Source organism: Theobroma umbraticum, unplaced genomic scaffold (genome assembly GCF_002168275.2).
Source record: "Theobroma umbraticum cultivar Fairchild unplaced genomic scaffold, ASM216827v3 scaffold_299.0, whole genome shotgun sequence".
Taxonomy (NCBI): Eukaryota; Viridiplantae; Streptophyta; class Magnoliopsida; order Malvales; family Malvaceae; genus Theobroma; species Theobroma umbraticum.
In genome coordinates, this window is record NW_018397285.1 from 841,299 (window position 1) to 846,575 (window position 5,277).

A 5,277-nucleotide genomic window follows, 5' to 3' on the forward strand; every position below is an offset into this window, starting at 1 on the left:
CAATGAAAAGAATGTGATTCACTTAAAAAGAATGATGAGTCTCAAATCATTAAAGTAGTTGACTTTGAGTAATGACATTATTAAGTGAATTGTAATAACGTGAGGCTTAAGTTTAAGTTACACCTTTCCTTAATCTTAATCTCACACTTATGCATTGTTTATTATAGAACCAAAATTCTAATGGATAATGAACTCATGTTTCATCTCTCTATAATCTTGATATGCCAAGGGCACGATCATCTTAATGCATTGGTCTAGACTTTGTCTGTTGGGATTATAATTGAGGTAAACATCTGACAAGATATATCTAAATATTAGAGTTCATAGTATTAACATTACTTCTTATGATTTCAAAAAGATTGGTAATTTAATCTAGGCCTAGTAGATTAATAAATTATCTACACATCATATCTTAATACTCAAAAGATTTTATCTCAAGCACTGGATCACCAATTGGATGAAATATGAAACTATGAGACAAAATTGACATGTAAGGCAAAATAGTAAATTCACTTTTTGTCATTGGATGGCTGTGAGAGTTCACAACATAAGGTTTTTAGTTAGACAAACCAATAGTAAATTTTACAAATTGGATATTTCTTGTAATTGTAGATAACTCAAAAATGCAACCCTGAATCTATGGTGGAGTGATTCCATGGTTAACAAAATAGAATTATTTTTAATGAGATTAAGAGATAATTATATGATTATTGGAGCTTGAAATATTTACATCCAACATGATTCCCCACTTAGCTTCGTAGAAGTCAACTCCTTTAAGATGGAATGTGTGCTTAATTATTTACGCAAATTAATGTTCAAATTTGGTAACTAAGTGTTGTCTTAACTAAAACAAGAGTTGTTCTAATTTAGACAAGATGCATATAATGTCGTAATTATAAACATAAGAATATGTGAGTTGATTGAGACAAGAGTTCTCTTAATCATATTATTTTTAGGTTGTCAAAATTATCTTAACATGGAAATATATTTTCATAAAAAAATATTTATTAACATAATTATTAACTTATAAATAAAAATAATAATGGAGAATATTTAATTATAAATATAAGAATTAAAATCATTAATTTTTTATTTACAATTAATTATAATTATGAGATAATTATATTACTCCATGTGTGATTATGTCAAATCCCACTTTAATGTAAAAAGGTAAATTAAGAAATCCTTAGTTGAGCTTGATGATTTTGTGTTTTGAACATTCAAAACTACGTTTTGATATTGGAAAAATTCATGTTTTGATGCATTAAGATGATTAGATAAGTTTGGTGCTAAAAGTGTCTAATTGGACATGTTTTAAGGTTTATTTTTGTTTACTAAAGCCTAACTATCGATAGATGTTCTTCATCTATCGATAGATACAATCCAGAAAGGTTTTCTTAAAGTAGCCCTAAAGAACATATATGGATAGATGACAATATTTATCCATAGACAGCCAGATCTATTGATAGATGGCTTAATCTATCAATAGATGACTCCATCTATCGATAGATTGCAACAAGAATGCTTTTAAAAGGCCCTAAAGCCTATCTATCGATAAATAGCCTTGATCTATCAATAAATGATGCCATTTTTTGAAAAATACAAGGGGTAAAAGCATATTTTCACACCCAATACTATAAATATATCATATGAAATGAAGGTTTTCAATCTTCAACCCTTTTTTCAAGGGATTGTAGCTTTCTCAACCCATTTTTGGATCAAATCACCATTTTTGATAATTTTAAGCTTGGTTTTGGGTTTTTTAAAAAAATGTAAAATTTTTAAGCTTTGGAATCCTTGAAACTTTGTTTTTAGATTTTGAAAATATGGTTTTCTTGCCCACATTTTTTCTTAGTTGTTGGAGCTCAAAGGTTTTATAATTTTACTTAGCATCTAAGCGCTCCTAAAATGAAGGATTTGTGAATATTTTACATATGGGTATTTGTAGAACAAGTTTAAGCTAGGAATTTAGTTGTAGATGAATCTAGCTAATTTTGAAAAGTCTTAGTTAGATTATTATGTGATTTGCAGATTGAGGAATGATTATTATGATTATTGAATGTCTAGGAATGAACGAAACTCCATGGGAATTGCTAGAGTAAGTTGGTACTTGTTGATTGAAGTCGACATTTTGAGGTGAGTGGATACACCGCTTTTGAAACTATTTTAGTATGTGAAGCTGAAAGCATGATTTGAATGATTGAAAGTTTATTGATGAGCATGATTTCCCATAAATATTTATTCTAGGCAATGTATTTATGGATGTGGAAATGTTTTGGAGATTGGTTTTCAAAACTATATGCATATGTAAATATGCTATTATGTATTAGTTTTCAACAAGAGCGAACAAGCCTTTTGGTGATTGCAGTCCACTTAATTACTCTAGCCTTCATGTTAGTGTGGGTACAAGAATTATATATATGCAATTGAGAAAGGTTGTGGATGATTAAAATGTTCTGAATGTAAGTATGACTGTGGATTGAGAAGGTCTCCACTTTTCCTTGATTCATGTGTTTGACCTAATTTGTTATTGATGCTTGATCTTGGTATGATCTTCTACAAAAATTAAATTGTTTGTGATTGGCTCTTGATAACTCTATGATATAGAGGTATTTAGTCACATTTTGAATGCTAAATTAGCTAAGTCCTTATGAATTTTAGTTAGTTTGAGTTAGTTTTTAGGCATTTTGCTATTTAGTTTAAGATATGTTGATTTAGTTAAATTTACATAATTTCATGTCATTTTTATGTTGAAATTCACAATTTAAGTCAATAGTGATTTAGTCTTTGTTTTGGTTGGTGTTCAAGTTCAGATTTTCACTAAATAGGTTGTGGTAATTTTTACATAACTCAAGCTACAAATATTAAATCAATGTGATTCTTTGACCATTGGGAAGTTGAGAGGAAAATCTACAACTTTCTTGTTTATTATTTTTCCCAGATCAGCTTCGAGGTAAGAGAAAATCACATTGCAAAATGAGGTATTGTAGCAGTTTGCACCAAGGCAGCATAAGAAGTAGCGCCATGGCCTTGCAAGAATCAAAGCTGCAGCACGTAAGGGAGCAGTACAATCACTATACCAAATCCAGAGAGCTCATCACCATAACAGCAGAGGAGGAGGGCCATGGTGGCAATTAAAAAACCTTGAGAAAAAAATAAGGTTGGAGCACTACGGCGCCTAAAGAGGATAGATGCAATGCTCTAACATGGTTTAAGTGATTTCAGCCAATTGAGAATTGAATTTTTTGGGCTTTCTAGAGGCTATAAATATGTGATTTTCAATAGCTGAATGGTAGAGTACTAAGAGTGAACAAATGGTAGTTTTGAGAGAAAAGAAAAAAGCTCTCTAACAAGAGAAATGAGAAGAAATCGAAGACAATCGAAGATTTAAAATCGAAAGAGGCTTTGTTATTCTTTTTAGTTTTTAATTCCTTTTTTGTTCTTTGTTGTAAAAATGACCCTTTCTTTTGAAAAGGCTATGTTTGCTGTAGAAATGATGATTAACTAAATTTGTTTTCTAGGATTATGGTTTATTTCAAAATATAGTTTAGTATTATTGGGTGTTGCATGGTTTATTCATTTATGCACTTATAGCTTTTCACTGTTTGATCACCAGCTGAATTGTATTAGGTCTCTAAATGTAACTCGATGAAGAGAGCTTAGAATAAACTATTGCTTTGAATAGCCTATGTTTGATTCACTTCAGAGTTAGGTGATAGTTTTGTATTTAAGATAGATATATACTTAAATACCTTATGCAACCAAATCAGAACACGAGTGTAATGAACCTTTTCAAATTAATTTAGATAGACATATGTAATTAGTTTTGAAAGGTATGTGTGCATGATCTTGACAAATACTTGTACATAATATGGATTCTAGGTTAGTTGAGCACCTCATTAATCTAAGTTCAGGAGAGTGATTAAATTCAAATGAAATATTGAGAAGCACCATGATCCAAGGCTTTTGAATTAATATTTTCTTAAGGAAATTCTATTATTCTTTTTCACTAAGTTTTAGTAACTGCTTTTAAATTAATTAATCATTCAAAATCGGGTGCTTGGATAAGATAGATTTCGTTATAAATTTAATACTTAGCAGGACTAGGTGCAAATCTCTGTCGGAAATGATACTCAACTTATCTTTATTTTACTTGCATGGCCACTTGCACTTGCATGTATTAAATGACCAACAAGTTTTTGACACCATTGTCAAGGATTTGGTTTCCTATTTATCTTTGTTGTTATTAAATTAAACAAAATTTTCTTAGATCAAGTTTTTCTTCTATGTTTTTCAGGTACGTCTTAGCCATTGTGTGAGAAAAACAAGCAACTTGAAAATTATCTCTTGTGACCCAGAAATTTGAAGGACATTTCAACAACTTAGAAATAAAAATTTACAAGGTTCTACTTGTTCTAATACAATAGCTGAACAACAAGAAGAGCAGCAAGTCCAAGAGACAATAGTGGGTGAAAATCGTTTGTTAAGAGACTATGTTGTTTCGCTAGTTGAAGGTATTCCATCGAGCACATAACTTCAATATCAAGCCAGCCATCATCACTAAGATCTAAACATTAGTTTAATTTGGAGGTCTTCCTAATGATGATCTAAATGCACATATCTCAAACTTCCTAGAGACATGTGACACATATAAGCACAATGTGGTCATAGATGAGGAAATCTTCTTAAAGCATTTCCTTTCTCGCTTCAAGACAAGGCAAAGGTGTGGTTTAACTCATTGCCCACTGGCTTAACTACAACCTAGGATGACCTTGCCTGAAAGTTCCTTGCTAAATTCTTTCCTCCAGTGAAGACAACAAAGATGAGAAATGATATTACTTCGTTAAATAGTTTGATGGTAAGTCACTATACGAAGCATGGGAGAGATAGAAAGACCTTTTAAGGCACTGCCTTCGTCATGGTCTAACAAAATGGCTCCAAGTACAAAAACATTTTACAACGGATTGTGTGGTCAAGTACAAACGACCATTGATGCTACTATTAGAGGAGCCCTTATGGCAAAGTCCATTAATGATGCATATTACCTATTAGAAGGGATGACCATTAGAGTGATCTACACATAGCAAAGTAGCTAGAGTTCTCGAAGTAGATGCCATCATAGCATTAACTGCACAGGTAGTTGCTCTAACCAAAAAATTTGATCTTTTTAGCACTAATCTTGTTCAAAGTCTTTTTGTAGTGTTTGAATATTGCAAAGATAGACACGTCAGTGATCAATGTTTAATTAGCAACATAAAATCAATTTAGTTTATGGGT

At 31.1% G+C, this 5,277-nt stretch overlaps 1 non-coding gene across 1 annotated transcript; it reads right to left on the minus strand.

Moving 5' to 3' along the window:
- Positions 1-4,819: 4,819 nt before the first annotated feature.
- On the minus strand, positions 4,820-4,925 carry LOC149526249 (small nucleolar RNA R71). Its single transcript, XR_016352207.1, has one exon. It is a non-coding gene; the product is annotated as a small nucleolar RNA R71 (small nucleolar RNA).
- Positions 4,926-5,277: the final 352 nt, after the last annotated feature.